At 38.0% G+C, this 22431-nt stretch overlaps 1 long non-coding RNA gene across 1 annotated transcript; it reads right to left on the bottom strand.

Annotated features, from left to right (window-relative positions):
* Positions 1 to 1366: 1366 nt before the first annotated feature.
* LOC133252508 (uncharacterized) lies at positions 1367 to 18504 on the bottom strand. The gene is made up of 3 exons (XR_009737959.1): positions 17547 to 18504; positions 11942 to 12025; positions 1367 to 5701 (listed from the first exon to the last, which is right to left on the bottom strand). It is a non-coding gene; the product is annotated as an uncharacterized LOC133252508 (long non-coding RNA).
* Positions 18505 to 22431: the final 3927 nt, after the last annotated feature.

The following is a 22431-nucleotide window of genomic DNA, read 5'->3' as shown; positions in this document are numbered from 1 at the left end:
GCTTCCCATGTGGTGCTAGTATTAAGGACCCATCTGAAAAAGTCAGAGACATTAAGAGACGTGGGCTTGATACCAGGATTGGGAAGATCCCCTAGAGGAGGACATGTATTCTTGCCTGGAGAATCCATGGACACAGGAGCCAGGTAGGCTACAGTCCGTGGGGTCACAAAGAATCGGACACGACTGAACCGACTTAGCACGCACGCACACCACTGCTAGTTCTGAGCTGTATCCCTGTTTAATAAACCTGGTCATACCAGCACATACCAGATGCATGTCAATCCTACATTCAATCACTTTTTTCTGAATGCCTACCATGTGCCAGGCATTTTGTTAGACCTTGAAGATAGGGTCAGGAGCAAGATTTTTTATTCTAGTATCAGATTCCCTAACAAAGTGATCAAGAGGCAAATTAAAATGAAGTTATGATTATTTCTATTTATCTAACATAAACCACCCCAATCTATAATTAGGTTTGGGTAAAAAGGGGAAATAAGGGAAAAGGAGGTTAAACTTGGGAGTGGAAGAAAAACAAAATTACACTTAAGTGGACAAATAGCCATCCTGTGACATCATTTGAAGACATTGCCTCACTTTTGGAAACATCTTTGCTTAAAACCTTTTCTTAACAATTTTTCATTGCTTATTCAATTTACACAACCATGGAAATTGTGGGTGAACACGATTGCTGAACATGTCTTTAATTTAAAAAGAAAAACAATAATACACCTTTTAGTGTCTATTGTTCTTAATTGGAGTATAAAAAATAATGAATTTGTTGTAGCCTATTTGCTCTGAAGTTATAAAAATGTGGTTATTGCTTATATAAAACATAATATTTTAAAACTCTGTTTTTAGCATCTGAAATATACATTGATACTTTATCTCACTATCTCTTTTGAAGAAGAAAAACTAATCACAGAGCTCCTTCTTCTAGGCAGAGTTCAAGATCCAGTCACTTGCGATCCTCACAATAACCTTATAAAACTATAATCCTAATTTTAATAAGAAAACTGAGGCTCAACCTGGTTATGCAGCTTAACTAAGATGACACTGGGGAAAAGTAAGCATTCTAACTGATAAATCTCATAATTTTAAGAAACCTGATAAGTTCAAATTTTCTAACAAATTAATCATGATGCCTTAAAGTCTGTGAAATCAATACTCAGTATCATCTTGTGTGTCAGTCACTCAGATGTGTCCAACTCTGCGACCCCATGGACTGTAGCCCGCCAGGCTCCTCTGTCCATGAAATTCTCCAGGCAAGAATACTGGAGTGGGTTGCCAGTTCCTGCAGTATCATCTTACATTATCACTAATTGAACAAATCACCATAAGAACAAAATTGAGATGCAATATACACATAAGCAATTCACTGTATATTTATTATGTTACAAGACACTCTTCACCTGAATTGATTTTAGAGTTGAAATGGGTCCTAATATGTATGAAAGAAATGTCAAAGCTTCTTAAAAATATAATCCATTATATGCTGCAGATCTAACATCAGAATAAACTTTCACTGTCTAATATGAGTTCAAAGCAATCTAGGCCTTTTCATTCAAAACAATACATCCCCAGAAGAATGTATGTTTAGCCCCAACACAAGATTCTATCTCATTTGTCTGCTTTTACTTTCTCTTAAGAACTAGTGCTATGTTCTTCCCTCGTGGTCTAGTGACTAAGACTTCGAGCTCTGTTGCCCTAAAGGCCCAGGAGCAAGCATCGAGAATGAAAACAGAACACGAAATCTGGTGCAATGGGTCTGGGGACCTGCAGCCCCTATTGGACTGAGGTGCAGAGTCCACTCTGAGTCCAGCTTTTATTTCTAACTGCAAACTACAAAACTTTCTTTGATCTTTCTTTCCCAAGACACTACACTGACATAGTCCAGATCTCCTTGTTTTTACCCCAGGCCATTCCCTTCTGGGATAGTCTCAGGAACAATCAGCAAGTGCGTAGGCAGTGTTCATACCTAATGCCGACCCGGTGTTCCAAGGTCCATGCCCAGTCGTACTCCCTTCTGGGTCTGGCCTTGGGGTCTGTAATAAGGCTATTATTCTAAGAAAAACGTGAAAAATAATCATCAACACAGTTTCTTGATATATGCTATTTTTCCAGGTGCTATTTCTATGAAATTTCTCAAGGCTGTGAAAGTACATTATTAGCAATTCCCACTACAGCACTCCCAATGCAGGGGGCTTGGGTTCAATCTCTAGTCAGGGAATGAGATCTCACCTGACAAATCAAGAGTTCAGATGCTTTAACTAAAGATCCCACGTGCCCAAATGAAGAGTGAAGAAGATACATGATGCAACTAAGACCTGGCACAGCCAAATAAATTAATATTTCTTTAAAATAATAATATAAAAAGCCCTAGGGCTAAACCTCTAGCTGTGTATGTAAGTATTCGCTCTTAGCTTTAAAAGTGGACTGTCCTTGCGTGGCAGGTTTATCCTCTGCTTTCAATAGGCTGTTTTTACACCCTTTTCCCCATACAGATCACTTTAATCACTTTTAACAAATTCCTTAAACAGAATGGGAAACTTGACATGAAACAGAATAGGAAATAAAAATGGAAATAGGAAAATAGGAAATAGAGGAAAAATAGAAAATAAAAATTTTTATGAGAAAAACACAAAGATGAAATTATGTATATGTAGGTATGTGGGCTGGAGAAGGCAATGGCAACCCACTCCAGTACTCTTGCCTGGAAAATCCCATGGACCGAGGAGCCTGGTGGGCTGCAGTCCATGGAGTCTCTAGGAGTTGGACACGACTGAGCGACTTCACTTTCACCTTTCGCTTTCATGCATTGGAGAAGGAAATGGCAACCCACTCCAGTGTTCTTGCCTGGAGAATCCCAGGGACGGGGGAGCCTGGTGGGCTGCCATCTATGGGGTTGCACAGAGTCGGACACGACTGAAGCGACTTAGCAGCAGCAACAGCAGGTATGTGGGCATACTGTTTATATAACAAGCATACAGTTTTCACTGTGGTTTAAAAGGATAGATCTAAGAAGATAAGGGGAGGGAATAATAGGGACAGCAAGACAATTGATATTTATAAAACAACAAAGGGTATGGGCTTGGTCTCTGAATTCCAGAATACATGAAACTTGAGTAAGGACAAAATAAAAAAAGGCCATTTGTGGATAAAATCAGTGTGATAATAACAATTATAATATGTAAAAGTCATATTGTTGCTGTTTTAGTCACTAAGTTGTGTCCCACTCTTTTTCAACCCCATGGACTGTAGCCCACCAGATTCCTCTATCTATGGGATTCTCTGGGCAAGAATACTGGAGTTGGTTGCCATTTTCTTCTCTAGGGGATCTTCCTCACTCAGGCATCAAACCTGTGTCTCCTACATTGGCAGGAGAATTCTTTATCCCTGAGCCACCAGGGAAGCTCTACTACCAGTTTTCAAAGCTATAGAGTGATTTATATTTTATTGTCTTTTCAAGGGTTTCCCTCGTGGCTCAGAGGGTAAAGCGTCTGCCTACAATGTGGGAGATCTGGGTTTAATCCCGGGTTGTTCAAATGTTAAATGCCACAGAGGTGTCATTTTGACAACTGAATATTTTTGGTACTATGCGTGGCCATAAATGCTTGTTAATGAGTTCTAGTTAACAGAATGCTGAATAAATGAACTTTACTAAATATTAGGGTGAATCAGTTTTTATTCTAGTTTTTAAGTTGGGTAGAAAGGTGTATTTCTTTATACATACGGTTGTAAACTAGTGAAAGTTTAAAAACTTCAGTAGATGCAGTCTGAAAAACGAGATGCAAAAGATATGTAATTGAATTCATAAATTTGAACTGGGATATGATGAAACCTATTCAAGGGAGAGTTCAAGTTTTAAGAAAAATAACAGGAACACCACCAGAGAGGTAAAGCACTGACCTGAAAGTATCCATTAGCTTGTGATAGCAGTTATTTTCTTATGTTTAATCTCTTGAAATTGTGTATAAATACCCATTATGCTTCCAAAAGGATTTAAAGAGAAAACTGGATACATAAAATGATTAAATTGTATACATTTCCTAAAGGAATATTTTTTGGGTTTGGCCCATAATGAAAACTTGTGAGGAGAAAGGAGGAATATTTTGAAATTAAATCCTCCTAACCAAATTAATTCTAATTTTCTCATTTTATTTAAGTGCAGCTGAACAATAAAAAATTAAAAGTAATTATTGACACATAATGAATATTAGTGATTTTTATGTTCTTTTTAAAAGTATCTTAGAATTAATATGTTAAAGCCTTCTGAATATAAATTAAATCACTGACTTGATATTAGTTAACCAACTGTTAATATATTTTTCACTTGTTGAGATATTAATGTCTTTGGCATTTAGGAAAAGTATAGCTTGCTAATTGATACATCATTCTTTTTCTCTGCTGCTGCTAAGTCGCTTCAGTCGTGTTCGACTCTGTGCGACCCCATAGACGGCAGCCCACCAGGCTCCCCCGTCCCTGGGATTCTCCAGGCAAGAACACTGGAGTGGGTTGCCATTTCCTTCTCCAGTGCATGAAAGTGAAAAGTGAAGGTGAAGTCGCTCAGTCTTGTCTGACTCTTAGCGACCCCACGGACTGCAGCCAACCAGGCTCCTCTGTCCATGGGATTTTCCAGGCAAGAGCACTTTTTCTCTACCGGTATACAATTTCTGGTTTCCTAAGCTAAATGCCTTCTCAGAATTATGTTCTCATACTTCGTCTTGTCATCTTATTTTAAATATAACCCTTTAAGAAACACTTATGCTACAAGTTCAATGTTCAAGAGCTCTAATTTTACAGTCTTGGAAAACTGTAGATGGAATAGGCCCAAACTAACATCAACTCCTTATGAAAATGGGATTTCTGTATATGTATGGAAGAATATCATTTGCACTGTTTCTTCATATATTTAAATCTTTTAGAGATTATCCTGGATTCTAACATCTCTCAAAATTTGGACATTTTTCCATTTTCATTTCTGTTGTTCAGGGGTAATTTTTATCAGATGTGATCAAAATACCTCTCCATATTTGTATCAAATACATACATTTGTCTCCTGCTGTTATTTTTGGAAAAATAAACCTTTTGCTGATCTGAAATGAGAGATTGAGAAGATTGCCTAGCTTTTCAATGATAAAATAAGAGAATAGAAGAAAACCCAAGTAAGGGACTGGGAAATGGAACTTAAAATCTGTTCAAATACTATTGCATTTCACATTCTGCTCTTTAGTATTTATCTCTTTACCACCACCAACACTCAAGCCATCCCTCCTCCCAAAATCTTAAAGATAAATGTTTTCCTTCAGAAAATCAGAATTTAAAACTGCTGCCATCAACAGAGGATTCTGAGAAACATGAGAGGGGTCCCTGGTCCGGACTAGAGGACTGAAAATAAGGTAAAAGGCAAAGCAGAAGGAAAGAGGATGACACATCCTAGAAAGTAGAATGCTTTGGCTATCGGATGCGAAGAGCCAACTCATTAGAAAAGACCCTGATGCTGGGAAACTTTGAAGGAGAAGGGGACAGCAGAGGACAAGATGGTTGGATGGCATCACCGACTCAATGGACACGAGTTAGACCAAGTTCCAGGAGATGGTGAAGGACAGGGAAGCCTGGCGTGCTGCAGTCCATGGGGTCACAAAGAGTCAACGGAATGGAGGGAACTGCGAACAGGTGCACAAATGGTAGACCAGATGGAATCCTAGAGATGAGAACATTCCATTAGTACTTAGTTACTCACTGGCAACTTTGATATATATAAAGTATATATTATATATGTAAAAATGTGAATCTTGCCCTATACTAGAAACTGGCTAAGACTACAGAAATGTAATCAGGGATTCCCAACTTCACTTCTAGGTGGTAGGCACATTTAACCTAGGTAAATAATGGTTAACAGTGTTTTCTTTTATGTTAAAGATGTTAAGAGTTAAAGTTGTGTAGTGGAGAGACCAAAAAAGACTGGTGAAATTTGGGTTCAATTAGAATTCCATTTGGCTTTGTCCCCAGACACTTCTCTCTATAACCAGTGACAATACTCATTTGCAATTTGGGCCTTGTCATCACAGCCAAACACACAAAAAATGATTTCTTTGGAATAACTTAGATTTTAGAGGGCGATTTCAGAGAGAAAAATCAATGTAGCTTACAGCACAAGTAGATTACTAGCTGTTACAAAATTCTCTTTGTAATTTCTTTTATAACTTTCTATTTTATTCACTGTAGACAGAAAAAATACAGGCAGAAATGCTTTGAATACAAAATATACCACGGTACAAAAACTATTTGCTGATAAATTTGGTTCACTCAATTATTTGGAATAGAATAAGGGGAAAATTGAACTGAGGAAGTCATAGAAATTATTTTATTTAATCTTCTCATTTTACAGATAAGGAAATAAAGTCTGATGAGATACAATGAATTACCCATGGTCACAGAGCTAATAACTGGTAAGACCCCCTGTCTCCCAGCTCTGCATTCTAATTTTTGCAACACACTATTTTTTGTTGTAGCATTTGTATACTTAAAATGATACCTTTAGGCATTCAGTTCAGTTCAGTCACTAAGTTGTGTCCAACTCTTTGCAACCCCATGGACTGTAGCACACCAGGCCTCCCTGTCCATCACCAACTCCCAGAGTTTGCTCAAACTCATGTCCATTGAGTCGGTGATGCCATCCAACCATTTCATTCTCTGTAAACCCCTTCTCCTCCTGCCTTCAATCCTTCCCAGCATGAGGGTCTTTTCCAGTGAGTCAGTTCTTCTCATGAGATAGCCAAAGTATTGGAGCTTCAGCTTCAACATCGGTCCTTCCAATGAATTTTCAGGACTGATTTCCTTTAGCATTGACCAGTTGGATTTCCTTGCAGTCCAAGGGACTCTCAAGAATCTTCTCCAACATCACAGTTGAAGAGCATCAATTCTTCTCTGCTCAGCTTTCTTTATGGTCCAACTCTCACATCCATACATGACTGCTGGAAAAACTATAGCTTTGACTAGATGGACCTTTGTTGGCAAAGCAATGTCTCTGTTTTTTAATACGCTGTCTAGGTTTATCATAGCTTTTCTTCCAAGGAGCAAAATGTCTTTTAATTTCATGGCTGCAGTCACCATCTGCAGTGATTTTGGAGCCCAAGAAATAAAGTCTGTCACAGTTTCCATTGTCTCCCCATCTGTTTGACATGAAGTGATGGGACTGGATGCCATGATCTTAGTTTTTTGAATTTTGACTTTTAAGCCAGCTTTTTCACACTCTTCTTTCACATTCATTAAGTGGCTCTTCAGTTTCTCTTCACTTTCTGCCATAAGGGTGGTGTCATCTGCATATCTGAGGTTATGGATATTTCTCTCAGCAATCTTCATTCCAGCTTGTGCTTCATCCAGCCTGACATTTCGCATGATGTACTCTGCACATAAGTTAAATTTCATATGTTGTACTCTGCATATAAGTTAAATAAGCAGGGTGACAATATACAGCCTTGACATAATCCTTTCCCAGTTCGGAATCAGTCCGTTGTTCCATGTCCGGTTCTAACTATTGCTTCTTGACCTGTATACAGATTTCTCAGGAGATAGGTAAGGTAGTCTGGTATTCCCATCTCTTTAAGAATTTTCCAGTTTGTTGTGATCCACACAGTCAAAGGCTTTGACATAGTCAATAAAGCCAAAAGGAACAGACCAAGTAAGTGGCTATCCAGAGATGGCATACAGGTAGTATATTATGAGAAGTGGCAAATCATGGAGGACTTCTCTGAGAGCCATTAGGTCCCAAGTTCTTTGGAGTAGAGATATTGGGTTATTTATTTCTATATTCCCAGTGCCAACAACGTATAGCTTATTCAATGGCTTTCTTCTGCTGACACACAGTAAGGAAGTAAGACAGTAGAAGGAGCATAGTCCAGGTTCAAAGTGAGAAAATCTGAGTTGATGGATGAATGACAAGACAAAGGTAGAAAACAGATAACAGTGAAAATATCAGAGGCATACTGGAACATTTAGAGGCTAAAGTCATGATACTTGGGGCTTACTTTAAAACAATTGAGCAAAGAGAAAATAAATGAAGGAAATATGGTAAAATAATAGCAATTATTAATGTAAGGTGATTGGTATATGGGCGTTTATTATGATATTCTCTCTACTTTGTAGACTATTTGCATTTTTATGATAAAGCTAAATGTAATATTACATTTTCTCATTTCAATACTGTCACTGTTCCCAATTCTTATAGGAGAGAGAGCACCAGTTTGCAAATGTGAACCATCTCTGAGCCTAACTTTCTTTGCTGGGTCCACTTCTGTCCACTATCAGCAAGGAGTGTGAGGGTGATTAATCCGTTAAGGCAGATCACAAAATTTTTATGCTGAACTTCACCCAATAGGTGATGTTCAAATATGTGACACTTTCCTCATACTTGGCCTCAGAAGCTTGCAGACTTGAGGTAGAAAACCTACCACTCCGGGGCCTTTCTAGAAAAGGCACTATAATTGCATCTACTTTCAGACTGTTGTTAGGATCTAGAGGATAATGTGTACAAATCACTCAGCACCTCGCCTGCAACAGGGTGAGCACCCAGTACGCATTAAGTATTTTTAGCAGCAGTCAAAATTGAAAAAAGAAATGTATTCAACTTCATCGGGAATCTCCACAGAGTAGTAGAGAAAAATCCCCACTTAGCATAACTCAGTTTTCTCACCTCAAAGGCATTGTGTGGGTCTTTCTCTCTGAACAAATGGAAGTTGTTTTTCTTTCCATAACAACATTAATTCTTTGGATTAGAGAGTGAGAAGGCCATTGGACGATTTCTGAACTCTGACTAAGCAGATACAAAGGAGATGATAAAAGCTGGGTTTGTTGAGCAGGTCTTGCTCATTCCAGAATGATGACACAAGTTTGGGTTAAGGATAGTGAAGATACATAAAGCGGTTGTACTGACATTTCAACTCAATTCTTTAAGCCATGTTTATTAATGCCCTGACTTCTGGATTCTCAGGCAACCACCCTCTCTCTGTGTGGAGGATGTTCATTTCAGAGGTGTGCCTTTGAGTGAACTGAAAGGACCCCGAGGAGAATGCCTGTCTTTCCTGCCCCCAGCCCCTCCTGTCCTCGGTAAATCTAAATGCAGGGCTTTCATCTTCTCATCTCTCAGCTTAGGTCTCCTTTTGTTTGGTGATGCCCTGTTAGGTTGCTTTGTGTTGGTTTCTCTGGGAGGCCTGCCAACCCCAGTCTCAGAAAATGTTCAAAATGATTGAGATCAAACGCTTTGAGACAGTGTTACATTTCCTTTTCTTCCCCAAGCTTGTCTTTGTTTAGTCCATGCCCTGTTTTGTCTTAAATCTTTCTCTCATGTAGTGCCTCTACAGCCAAAGAGATTGCTAGGTCGTAGAGTCATACTCTTTGAATTGATCCTAAGAGTCATCAAATCCACCTGCCCAATATAGGAATCTCTTTCACAATTCTAACCCACACTTATGTTAAAATATGAATTGCACACACTTCATAAAAGGGAATTCATTACCACAAAGGGTGTTAATTTCATTTTAAACCTAGTTTTTAGAAATTTCTCCATATCTTTTAAGAAATAGAACTGCACAGAATGTCTATGTGATGAGTAGCTATCATATTCCCTCTTCTCTTACTTGTCTTTTCTTTATCAGATTAACCCCATTTTCTAAGCATTAAGGAGAAATTAACTATACAAGTAGAAGGTAGCCAGAAAAATAGACAGATACACTTCATGGAATTCATTCAACAAATGGCCCAAAGTGTGGTTCAGAAACTGTACTACATTCTGGGGATATATACTGAATGTTTCCATTCCCCCCAAATTCATATGCTGAAATTCTAACCTATCAATGTTGACAGTGTTAGGAAGGGGAATGTTTGGGAGATGATGTGATTATGAGGTGGAGGAGCTCTCATGAATGAGATTAGTGCCCTTATTAAAAAAAGTCCCCAGAGAGCTCCCTTGCTCTATCACAGGACACAGGAAGAATCGTCCCCAAACACTGAGTTTGCTAGTATCTTGATCTTGCACAGCTCAGCCTCCATAGCTTTAAGAAATACATGTCTGCTATTTATAAACTTTTGGTCTGTGGTATTTTGTTACAGAAGTCTGAATGGACTAAGACGCATAATAAGACTCTTAGCAGTGTCCTCACAAAGTTTACCATCTAGCAAGAAATACAGACATTAGAAAGGCAATTAACCAAAAACAGCCACAGGGTAAAAATGAAAGTGTATAACAGGAGCACTTTTCCTAGGTAGGTGGTCAGAGAAGTATCTCTGAGGAAAGAATATTTGATCTCAGACCTGAAAATATTTAGGAATTAGTCAGGCAAGAAAGTATGTGTGTGGAGGAGACAGAGGTGAGAAGGGGTGAAATAAGGTATTCTAGGCTGGGTGGTTGGTACTTGGGTGGTTCTGAAGTGAGGAGGAATTGAGTATATTAAAGGGAACATGAGAGGTTAGAACTTTGTGAGCAAGGGATGGAGTCTCATGAGGCTGAATCTTATATGGTTTTGGACTTTATTATGAGAGTAATAAGAAATGAAGGGGGAATTTTAATTTGATAAGTCATAAGATTTCCAGACATTATACCACTTCAGCCCACCTGTCTTGGACAGACTCTAGTTATTCACCATTCTGCTTCAGATGTGGTGCAAGGCATTAACCACATGTGCTATGCAGGGTCTGATGAGTTCAGACTGGGCTGGGCTGTAGACTCCTCTGCCCTGGATATCCTAAATGGTGTTATTTGCTCAGATGGCCACTAAGTCATGGCTTATTATATAAACCCTGTGGTCTAGTAAACCAATGCCCTGTTTGAGTTGGATTTTTGACCCTAGGTGGACTACAAGGGAACCTTATGCCAAACAGGGATGTCAAGGATTAAATTCATATTCTCTTTCTGCATCTTATTTAATCTGTATAATTTGAGTTTTGCTGTCATTTTGATTTTTCTTCTTTCTTCCATAATATGTTTCTTATTATAAAAGCAAACTTGTAAAATATAGAAAAACATGGCAAAAATAGAAATCATCAATAATTAAATAGAAATAGCTACTATTATCACTGCTATTTATCTTTCTATAAGTATCATTTTCTACACCTGAGATCACATTGTGTTGTATTATAGCCTGTTTTTTCCCATTATTATTAGGTCATAAGAATTTATTTTCCACTGTAATTAAATGGTCTTCATATGTGCTTCTTATTTAAGGATGTTTAAGCTTCCTGATATTTTACTTTACAAAAGAATATTTTTATATTTAAATATTTGCTTGTATTTCAGAATATTTCCTCAGATTAGAACCCTACCAACATATTTAAAACTTCCTTGATACGTAATTACAAATTGCTTCACCAAATCTGCTGACTAAATTTATACTTCTACCTGCACTGTATATTTTGAACAAACCATGCTAATTAAGGTCTTCCCTTGTGGCTCAGCTGGTAAAGAATCCACCTGCAATGTAGGAGACCTAGGTTCGATCCCTGGGTTGGAAAGATCCCTTGGAGAAGGGAAAGGCTACCCACTCCAGTATTCTGGCCTGGAGAATTCCATGGACTATATAGTCCATGGGGTTGCAAAGAGTCGGACATGACTGAGTGAATTTCACTTTCATGCTAATTAATAGGAGAAAATTAAATGTCATTATTATTTTAATTTTCATTTGTAATTATTAATGACATTAATGATTTAAAATTTTGTCATAAGCCACTTCTATCTCCCTTTGGATAAACTGTATCTTTTTTTCCTATGTATGCATAGTGATCTTACTAAGTTTCTTATACATTTGTGTAATCCTTTTTTATATAAGGATTTTAATCCTTAGTTTTCCATAGCTCCCATAAATATTCATCTCAATCCATTTGGAAATTTTAATTTTGTGATATAATAATATAGATAAATCTTTAAATACAGCCTTTTCTGTGTACATACCATTTGAGTGTTATTGTAGTAAAAAGGAAAAAACCACAGAGGTTTCCTTGCCTGATTTACTTTCTTTTTCAGTTTGACATGAGCCTAAAAAAAAAAAGAAAGTAAAGTAAAAAACAAGCTTTCATGGGCTTCACTCTAAATAAATCTTATATAAATCCTTTCAAATGCAGTTAGAAATAAGTCAGGAAGAATCTTATTTCTCTAATAAAACTAAAGACTTAAAAATGTAATTGAGGGTATGAGTTGGGGCCTGCAAAGATTGTATTCCAAGACTTGCCTTAATATTTTATAGTGTGCATGTATTTCATTGAAGACAGAAAAAATTAATAAGACTCACATAATTCTTTTCTGGTACATGGTAATTACTCAACCACCATCAAATAGATGGAGTTAACTTATTATTTGTTGTAACTTTTATTTAAATTCTAATCTTAACCCAGTTCTCCTTAGGAAGGACTTTGAGATCAAACTGTTCGAACCTACTTTCTAATCTATAAAATGAGGATAAAAATTTAGACTAAACACCACAGTGTATGTAAAATACTGAGCCTAGAGCCATCATCCAGGAGACGGTCTGTTAGTGCTACATGTCTCTACTCGGCCTCTCACTCCTGTCTCAGGGTAGGAAAGATTCTGTAGTTCTTGAGAAAGAACATATGTGTATCTGAGTGCGGGCAGCCTACACTGGCATAACCCCAGTAGCATGTCAGGCTATCCAAGTGGAAAAATAAATGCTAGCTGAATTTTGCATATTGAGAGTCAACTGTGCAGCTAGTATTGTGTGAGGCACTGGTCATACTGAGAATAATAGAACTCACTGCCTGTATTCACAAAGGAGTATTGGAACCTTTTGAGTAAACACTGAGAAATGCTGATCAAACTAATTTACCACTAGGTCCAGCTTTGCCTATTCTGCTGCTCCAATTTAAAATTTCCCTGGAAACAAGAAATGATCACACTGACCGCCTGGCACTGGAGTATGGGGGAGATCAGCTCTGCACATGTACCATGTGATAATCCAGAAGAATCAAAGAAAATAACGTATTTATTTAGTCAACTAAGTAAGGAGGCAGGGTACAGCACCCCACGGTACCATCTAATGTCAGAAGAAGTGCTTTTCATGTGATTCTGATGAAATATTCCAGTAAAAAAATTCAAATAATAAAAGTAAGTCACTTGCTCCCAGAGGAATTGCTGACTCTTTCTTGTACAGGGCATATTACTGACCACATAACTCCGTGGGATTTTCAAGTTTCTTGGGACAACACTGCTTTTAATAGTAAGTAAACCAAATTTATAAAAATTCTTATGATTCACATTTTTCTTATACAATTCTTTTTTTTATTTTCAAGCTATATATTCTTAAAGTTTCGCAAAATGGAGACATTTAATCTTAGAGAAGAGATTAACCTTTTATCTACCTGGTTTGTTTTACTTAGTAGGATAGGAACATATGTACTATAACCTACAAAATATATGATATCAACTGCCAGCATAGAAGTCACTGAATCTTTTTTACAGGCAGTTTTTTCTCTTAAACTAGAAGAAATCCTAATTTAAAGAGTACGTGTAAAAGAAAAAGAGAACTTGTGCTCATTTCTTTCAATTTGTGTGTATCTAATGTTTCTCCAGAATTAAGTGTAAATAAAACAAATTTTAGATGTGTTTTTATTATTTCCAAAAGATCTGACTCAAACACATTAAATAATTTCAGATGGAAGCTCTTTATTCCTAAGGCTTTTTATTCCTTTATTCCTCTTTATTCCTTAAGAAACCATCCACTTAAATATCAGGTGAGTCTTTGTGCTTCCAAATTATATTACCACTATTCAATTAAAAATGTGGTAAGTGGACTTTTGTTACCACCTTGGTAACACTCTTGGCTTCTTCTCTCTTCGCACCTAATTATTTACTTGACTTTTCAGGGAGCTATTTGCACAGCCTAATGGGCAGCCCATCATCAGTTAAAGTCACCTGTCTGGTTCAGAAGTGTTGGATTTGAGGGAGATCAGGCAGAATATAAAAATTGAAAAGAAAGGACAGGAAGGGAAAAGAGAAAGGAAGAGAGAAAAAGAAAAACAAAGAACAGAAAAAAGAAAAAATCTTAGGGTAATATAGATGTGTTTTCATTACTTTGGATATTTTCTGAATCTTCTGCAATGTAGTTCATCACTGCTCCAGCAGATTTATTTTCTCTCAAGTCTGGGTTGTAGGAAGTTTAAAAAAGGCACTGAAAAGTGATAGAAGTCTTCCATCCTGGTATCTTCTAAGTATAGGCAGTCCATGTCCAGTCATGAGGCATTTGCTGGATCATTGTCATTTTATAAGTTAAAGCCAAGGGAAACACTCACGCAAACATCACTAACACCCTTAAGGCAACAACCACTCTGGAGATTGTGCGTTGAGATAGGAATTATTATCATTTTCTACCCCTGGTCTTTCTGATCACTTGTATGCCTTCCAACATACAGATAGGTCCGAAGGAACATACATGTGATTTAACCTTATAATGTGTAGGTAGAATTGCTTGGTACACACAGAATTCAGCTCAGGTGCTATGTCTGGGGGAAAAACTATTTTAAGTGATTTAGAAAGAGTGCTATAAATCTGAAACTGATTTTAACAGGTTCTAAAGTGTAGCTATAATTTGAGTCACATATATAATTTTGCTTGCTATAATTTCTAAATATTTTATTTTGAACTTTATTAATTTGCTTCCTTAGTTTTCAACTATTCTGATCAACATAAAAAGGAGTGCCAACAATTCCTCTTCTTTCTTACTATGTTCTTTCTACAACTTGGTTTCTTATTTAACTTCCTGTAATTCACCAAAAGGCCAGGAATTAATTTTATATAATTTATTTGGAGTGTGTGTATGTGTGTGTTTGAGAGAACAAGACATAGAAAGAGAGAGAGAGGATCATCAAAAAAGGCTGCCTTGGTAGTGTTGCAATAAGTAGAGAGAATTATCCTTGAACACAATTGTGCTGTTAAGCTGCTTTTTGGGTACAGGGGTCGTAACAACTTTTTAGAGAGTAGAAAAACAAAAAGTGAAAGAAAAGTAGAGTTTCCTTGTGACAGAATTATGTCAGAACATATATGTTTTGTACATTTATCTTTGCTGCCATAATTTAGTTTATATTGAATTTTCATATTTATTAATTTCTATGGTATATGCCTTGCACTGGATACATAATGAGAATTTCTAAACCTGAAGCTTCTTAGAGGAAAGTGTAAAATTATTAAATGTGTTCACATAAACTTAAAAACATACTATTTTGGTCTTTATTCTCTCGGCTATAAAGAAAAATGTTAAATTCACATTTTTTTTCCTCCACAGCTTTGTCTCTGTCCCTCTTTCTACTGTTCTGACTTCCAGTGCGGGGTAATGTGTTTGTGGTTTCAGTTGCTGGCTATGTTCAGGGGCTTTCAGCTATGCATGAGGAACAACAGAACAGCTTTTAGTTAAAGGTAACTATATACCAGTCACCAATAGCCGTCAGCATTTTGAGAGGTTAGACTGTACCAGGATATCCTTGAATGCTGGATATTGAAAAGGAAAGAAAGCAATCTATAAATGTGCATAAAACTGTAACTGTGATAAAATAAAATCTTTAGGAAACGTTTCGTGTATTTCTCATTCAATTTGAGGGTAGCTCCATTTTGTTTATAATCATAATGCTTTCTTAATCAACCTGGACTTGCTTTCTTTAAGTATTCCCCTTCCCTTCTGGCCTTGGTGTGCCTTCGAGTCTCAAACAGGAAGACAAACTCTAAGGATGTGAGATAAAAGGAATAGCTTCTTCTCTGTACGTGCTGAAGTACGTTTAAAAAATGTTTGAACAAGTCCTCAAAATCGGAGCCAAAAAGAAAGAAAAGGAAAATGATACAGAACAAAAGAGTAGAAGTTTGTTACACACACGCAAATGCACATACTTGTATCTTTGGAGGTTCTTGGTTCTCTGGTTACCTTCTTACCCTGAAAATTATGTTGGCATGTTTTCTTCTGAAAGCCACATCACATCACAGATCTGATACTTGTAATGTCAAATATTAGCTTTAATATATAAGACACTGTATGCCTTTTAAACAGAAACAGTTTATAGTCATACTAAGAGAAATTTCTAAATTTCCTTCTTAATTTTACAGATATGATAATAGAAACACTAGTGATTGAATCAATACAGTTGATTGCAACTGAGAGTTGTTTTCTGTGTAAAGTCCTTAGCCATATCTACTCTGGATCTGACAGCAAAAACAGTAGATAATTACTCAGACTCTGGATCGAGACTGCCTGGTTTCAAATCCTGGCTCTGCCCCTGGAAGCTACATGGCCTTGAGCAAATTGCTCAACTTCTCTACCTCCATTTTTCATCTGTAGAATGGCCAAACTAACAGTACCTATTTCAAAGGGTGGTTGTGAGAATTAAATGACTTGAAAGATGTTTAAAATTGCTCCTGGTACATAGAAATCGTCAATAAATGTTAACTATTATCATCAGTCAATCACCTCTGCAGTGCTTGGGAGCTCAAACTGGACATTGTTTTTTGGGAGGAAATTGATGGCTGCATGTTACTGTATATTCCACTAGTTGCTGTTATTAGAGGAAACATTTAAAGGCTATTGACCAAGGAGGGAGTTAGCCTTGTGCAGTTGGATCCTGCCAGTTGTAGCCATCCCAGACCTGGCTGCCCACTTCCCTGACTCGCCTGGCCTTCTTTCACTTTTGCAAATCTGCTCCCTCATTTTTAACTTGGGGTTTTAATCATTTACATTGATTAGCCGTTTGGCACCTCCTCTTTCTGTCTGCTTTGTCTGTCTCTCAAAACGATGATTTCCAGCTTGCTCTGACCCTGGTATTTAGCTCCTAAGATGTCCTCAACACCTCCGTGTGCATCATCCTTCAATGCCTATTTTGTCTCATTCAGCCTTGCCTCCTCTTTTTCCAGCTCCCTGCTCCAGGGCTTATGGCAGAAAGAGGCCTTAGAAAGCATTGGTTTGGTAGCTTAATATTCAAACCCTAGGAAAGGCACTCCTTGGTTTCATAGAAGCTACAGAATGTAGCAGTGATCCACACATTTTAGGGTACACCAGAATTATTTGGGGTGTATTTAAAATGCAGATTTCTGAACCTTTTTCCCAGAGATTCTGATTAAGTCTTTGATGGGGCTGATGAATTGGCATTTTAATCCACATGCTAGGTGCTTCTGAAGCAGACTAGTCTAAGAAGCTTAATTTGAGAGACACTTGACTAAATTTCTGTCCTTGAATATATAGTCTGCTATATTGGCCTTTTCTACAAACTCTTTTCTTGCTTTCTGGAAAACACTGGGCACCGGGCCCACAGTTATGCCAAAAAATAAATATATAGTAAAAAGGAAGAGGGTGCAGAGATAGCATTTTCCCCAGGGTTAGAATTTTTTCATGCCTCCCAATTCTTACAGCAATAAGTTAGTTGGCCAGTAATATACTTTTATCCATATCTTACCTTTCAGAAGACAGAAAAGAACCCATACTTTTCCCAAACTACACTTCCATATTATTCTTAAAGAATTATCTATTTACCCCTTTAGCATTTCAGATATTTTCAGAATGATCACTTACCCCTTTAGAAGAATATGCAGCCAGAAGATTTGGGAGAAAACTGAAATGAATTCTCTGAGCTATGATTCTTGAGTCAATTCTTCACTCCAATTTCCGCACCCCCTCTTTTAGGCATCTTCATACCCACATGCCTGAATTTGAGCCTTATGTCACTACCACTAACCTCAAGCCAGAGGCCAAGAGAGAAGAATAGAGCTTTCTTCACCGAGCAAGGCTGAGTAATGCCATAGTCTCACCTTCCCTGGGGCTCAGTGTGCCACTGTAGCCCAGCCAACTCTGGTCTTTTCTGGGAGTCGTCCAGCCCAGCCTCCTGCTTACATGACCTGAGTGCGCTATCCTTGCCAGACTTTGAAACTTCTATCTATGAAGCATTTAAACTACACGGGCAATGCCGAAACCCATTCTTCCTTCCTGGCTTCTCTGGTTTGGTAAGTCTTCCTTTCCGTAACACAGTCGTGTGTGGAGCATAATTTGATAGAGCCTGGCTCTGTACTAGAAAAGGAAAACATGGTCTCTGCACTCCAGGAGTTCATCAGCTAGCCAGGAAGTCAGAAAAATAAAAGGCTCAAGTGCATGGTGAATTGAGCCATAACTGAGGATGGGCCAAGTGCACCAAAGTGTTGTCCCACACTGATCTGTGATCGACAGTGTCCTTGCAGCCTTTGAGGCTCCTGGGATCCAAGTACCACAGTCACCTAAGCTCTCTCTCCTCATGACTGAGGTCCTAGGTCTCTAATGCATAACCTAAGTCTCACCTAATGGCAGCATCTTCTAAGCTCTTCCTTTACTGTTAATAAAACATAAAAAGCGCTTCCACCTCCCCTCCATAGGAAATTAGTTTTTCATCAATTGAAATCCTATAATACTTTACCTCAGCATTCCTGTGGTGCTTACCAAAGTTTACCTTGCATTATGGCTATTTAAATACATGCTTTCTCTCCCTTCCAGATTAGAGATTCCCTGAGAGCGTGGACTACTCACCTCAGTGCCTTGCATGGAGCACCATACATAATTAATTAATGCCTAATACATATTTGAACAAGTGAATCAACAAGGACAACAAAACCCTTCTGATAAAAGATCTTGAACCTGACGTATCAGAGATTTCCCTAGTATGAATCATTTCCTTTTGGTTTTAGATTTTGCAATCCTCCACCTCTGGTCTTGGAAGAGGGGGAAGCAGGGAACCAACCAACTCAGGCCTTCAAATTCTGATAAATCTTAGCAGATCCAGGAGTTTTTGTCTATAAATAATAGGTTGAAAGACAAATATCAAAAATTCCAGTTATTCCATGTTTATATGTTAGTAAATACTCTGCTCACAAAAATCAGATGTGTAAATCTGAAGGCTAAGTTGTGCAGTTTATTGAGAAAAGGACACAGTGAAAACAATGGCAGGAGAAACTCTTTATAACTGCCGATTTAAAGTACTTTATCTTGACCTTGAAGACTAAGTAAAAAAAAATACCGCATGTAGAATATTTACATAATTGTTAGGACAGCAGATAAAATAATGAAAGGGAAGAAAGTTGAGCATTTACATAGAACTTCTCCATTAGGCCCTATGTAAATGGCTTTCGTGTAGAGTATCTATTCAATATCTATAGCCACTGGGTGACATGGGTGTTACTGACTTGAAGGAATCTAAGAAACTTAGACAAGATCACTTGTTCAGTATGTGGAGGAGGCAGGCTACACATCTAGTTCTATCTAACTCCAAGTCCCATCTTTAATGATGGTTAAGTATCAAAGATGTAGCTGAGTCACCAAAATGAGGTAACAGAGATGTCTCATTTTAATATATTTTTAATGTATTATAAGTAAAATTAATAATTTATTCACTCTGCAGATGTAGTCTTTTAGTGGCTACATTATTGTTCGAAGTTCTTGTGTATTATAATATGCAGCATGGGAACAGAGGCACATGATTGCACTAAATGGCCTTCGAAGTATAGTATAAAGTGATTAGATTTAGTATGTGTGAAAATCCCCAAATAAGTTATCATACAATTAAAAAACACTGAGGTTATGATTTGGTGACCTTCTGGAAGGAGTGCCCCATGCCACTGATACCTGTCCTCATCATAAGAGATTGGAGTTGACGGATAGGAAGGGGAGGCATTTAAATTCTTCCCAACTCACTTTTCTTGGTAATTTTCAGTTGTTTTATTTATAAAATGGGAAAAATAATAGTACCCACTTGGTACAGATATAAAACTAGATAATTTATATAAAGTGCTCATTAGAATGACTGAATAAATCATCTATTTTAACTATTGTTCTTAAAGTACAAACATTCACTCATTCAACATTCATGTACCAAATACATATTGAGTATCTCAAAGTGCCAGGCAGGATAAATACAATGTGAATAAGACAGACAAGATTGTTGACCAATGAAATTAAGATTTAATTTGAGTAGTTGTATTGCTAATAATCGGAGAAGGCAATGGCACCCCACTCCAGTACTTTTGCCTGGAAAATCCCATGGACGGAGGAGCTTGGTGGGCTAGAGTCACTAGAGTCGGACACAACTGAGCGACTTCACTTTCACTTTTCACTTTCATGCATTGGAGAAGGAAGTGGCAACCCACTCCAGTGTTCTTGCCTGGAGGGTCCCAGGGTCGGGGGAGCCTGGTGGGCTGCCGTCTATGGGGTCGCGCAGAGTCAGACACGACTGAAGCGACTTAGCAGCAGCAAGAATTACTGCAGTGTGATACAGAGACAGGGAGTGTGCAAGGGATGTTGGAAAATGGCATCAATAGACTTGCTTGACACGGGGTTGTCACGAACTTTCAATTTGTTAAAATTGGAATTAATCAATCCAGGGATTGAACCCTCATCTCCTACGTTGCAGACAGATTCTTTACATCTGAGCCACCAGGGAAGTCTTTGTGGTAGCAGGTGTAAATTTTACACACCATACGGCTTAAGCAAATAAAGAAGATTTTAAAATATATATATATTTATTTGGCTGCACCAGGTGGCACACGGGATTTTTTTTTTTTTTTTCAATTATGGTATGTGAACTCTTAGTTGTAGTATCTGGGATCTAATTCCCTAACTAGGAATTGAACCCGGGCCCCCTGCTTTGGGAACATGGAGTCCCAGCCCCTGGACCACCAGGAAAGTCCCAAGAAGACATTTTATTTTATTCCAAATGAACCTAGTGACTTTCAAGTCCATTAATGTTGAAAGACTTGAATTTATTAAATCAGTATCACTGAGGCTTTTTTGTGTTAACACACAGGGCTATTTGATTCTTGCCTCCTGTGTTCTCTTTTCCTTCTCTGAGGGGCCTACCTTTGCTTCTCACATGGAAAGACAGTCTCTGCCGGAATTGTTCCTGTTCTCTTGCTGTGTAAGTGCATGGTGGCTACTGCTGGAAACTCGGTGGTCTACCTCTGCTGACTCACTGCTCTCTCATGAAGCTTGGCACTGTGACTCAGTTGCATACTTCCTGGCTTTCACCAGTCTCCCTGCAGCTTCTGCTGAAGGCTCTCCTATCCCCATTTTATTCTTTAATAACTGGCCATTTTGACCTGTTATCTTTTGTGATAACTGCTTATGAGAAGATGATTTCTCAATTAGCTTCATTAGACATACAAAAGATTTTGGGATCTCTTATGTATCTCAAGGTATTCTAAAAAGGTTGGGCAGTGGGTGGAGAGAGCTGGAGGAGGCTCTTTCAATATATGCCCTGCCTAGGTCTGTGAGTAAACCTTTCCACTTTGCTCTGGCTACTCCAGTTGACAAAAGACCCTCCAGAACTCTATATCCTTCCAGAGCTTGAAAAAGGAGCACAGAGTCCCTTGTTTTTCAATCCCAAAACCCATCTGGGTACCTCTACCTCCCACTCAGATTTGGACCCTGAGGTGAAAACTCTCACTAGCATCTGAACTCCCTTGATCTTTTTTTCCTGTTTCTCTGCTGGCTTCTCCTTCCCTCAGTACAGAAAGGATTCCTACTTCTCTCTCTATGGTACAAAATCTGCTCTTGAATGATCATAAATTCTTATAGATTCTATTGTCTAAAGAAGAGAGTACTCTGAATTCACCAGACTTTTAGATGTGTGTTGGGTGGTGGGGTGGGGAGTGGAGGTGGGGCAGGGGAACAAGGGATGGGGCTTACAAAAAAAAAAGCTTTCTCTTTCAAAGTTAGTGTCTCTATCACTGATATTCAAGGTCCTTTTTTGGAGCTCAAAAGAATAGTCTTTTTTTCTTGTGAGATTTCCCTCTCTCAACATTATAGTTTGTTTCCTTAACACATTAAGCCCCAGCCTCAGAGTTTACAGTCAATGATACATGAAAAGGAATTGGCAAGAAGGAAAAATACAGTATATTGGGTAATGTTTCAAAATCTTATTGTTAGATTGTCTTTGTCTGCTGCTTTTCTGATTTCTCTTCATTCTCCCACATTGTCAACAATAATATTAATCAAGACATTATCGGTGAATAGCGTCAGTTCTTTCTATATATTTTCTTTCACTGCCTAACATAGTTTTGTGCCTGTAGTTCTTCTCTTCTTTGAGAACATGTATCCTTGTGAGATTTGCTGAAGGTAGGGACTTTTTCCCCTAGAAAAATCTACTCAAGTATATAACACATTGTCTTAGTCATTAAGGCTGTTGTAATTAAAAAGAAAACAAAAACATAGATTAGGTGACTTGAACAACAAACATTTGTTCTCACAGCTCTGGAGACTAGGAAGTGCAACATCAAAGTGTTGGTGAATTCTGCCTGATGTGGACCTACTTTGTGGCTCATAGACCACTATCTGCTCACTGTTTCCTCACATGGCAGAAAGGGCAAAGCAGCTCTCTAGGGTCTCTTTTATAAGAGCACTAACTCCATCAAGGAGGGCTCCACCCTCAATACCTAGTCAC

The sequence above is a fragment of the Bos javanicus genome, chromosome 8, assembly GCF_032452875.1.
Source record: "Bos javanicus breed banteng chromosome 8, ARS-OSU_banteng_1.0, whole genome shotgun sequence".
NCBI lineage: Eukaryota > Metazoa > Chordata > Mammalia > Artiodactyla > Bovidae > Bos > Bos javanicus.
Note: the sequence above shows the minus strand (reverse complement) of the source record. Positions and strands in the feature narration are given on the sequence as shown.